This window comes from Austrofundulus limnaeus, unplaced genomic scaffold, assembly GCF_001266775.1.
Source record: "Austrofundulus limnaeus strain Quisiro unplaced genomic scaffold, Austrofundulus_limnaeus-1.0 Scaffold3234, whole genome shotgun sequence".
NCBI classification, from domain to species: domain Eukaryota; kingdom Metazoa; phylum Chordata; class Actinopteri; order Cyprinodontiformes; family Rivulidae; genus Austrofundulus; species Austrofundulus limnaeus.
In genome coordinates this window covers 5,774-6,770 of record NW_013955636.1, presented here as the reverse complement: position 1 = coordinate 6,770, position 997 = coordinate 5,774, and positions in this window count along the sequence as shown.

Genomic DNA, 997 nt, shown 5'->3' with positions numbered 1-997 from the left:
AGGAGAGGAACAGGTGATTGAGGAAAAAACAGGTGTGTGAGGAGAGGAACAGGTGTGTAAGGAGCAGAAAAGGTGTGTGAGGAGAGGAACAGGTGATTGAGGAAAAAACAGGTGTGTGAGGAGAGGAACAGGTGTGTAAGGAGCAGAAAAGGTGTGTGAGGAGAGGAACAGGTGATTGAGGAAAAAACAGGTGTGTGAGGAGAGGAACAGGTGTGTAAGGAGCAGAAAAGGTGTGTGAGGAGAGGAACAGGTGATTGAGGAAAAAACAGGTGTGTGAGGAGTGGAACAGGTGTGTGAGGAGCAGAACAGGAGTGTGAGGAGCAGGACCGCTGTGTGAGGAGCAGAACAGGTGTGTGAGGAGCAGGACAGGTGTGTGAGGAGCAGGACCGCTGTGTGAGGAGCAGAACAGGTGTGTGAGGAGCAGGACAGGTGTGTGAGGAGCGGAACAGGTGTGTGAGGAACAGAACAGGAGTGTGAGGAACAGAACAGGTGTGTGAGGAGCAGGACAGGTTTGTGAGGAGCAGGACCGCTGTGTGAGGAGCAGAACAGGTGTGTGAGGAGCAGGACAGGTGTGTGAGGAGCAGGACAGGTGTGTGAGGAACAGAACAGGTGTATGAGGAGCAGGACAGGTGTGTGAGGAGCAGGACAGGTGTGTGAGGAGCAGGACAGGTGTGTGAGGAACAGAACAGGTGTGTGAGGAACCAAACAGGTGTGTGAGGAGCGTAACAGGTGTGTGAGGAGCAGAACAGGTGTGTGAGGAACAGAACAGGTGTGTGAGGAACCAAACAGGTGTGTGAGGAGCAGAACAGGTGTGTGAGCAGCAGGACAGGTGTGTAAGGAGCAGAACAGGTGTGTGAGGAGCAGAACAGGTGTGTGAGGAACAGAACAGGTGTGTGAGGAGCAGAACAGGTGTGTGAGCAGCAGAACAGGTGTGTGAGGAACAGAACAGGTGTGTGAGGAACAGAACAGGTGTGTGAGGAGCAGGACAGGTGTGTAA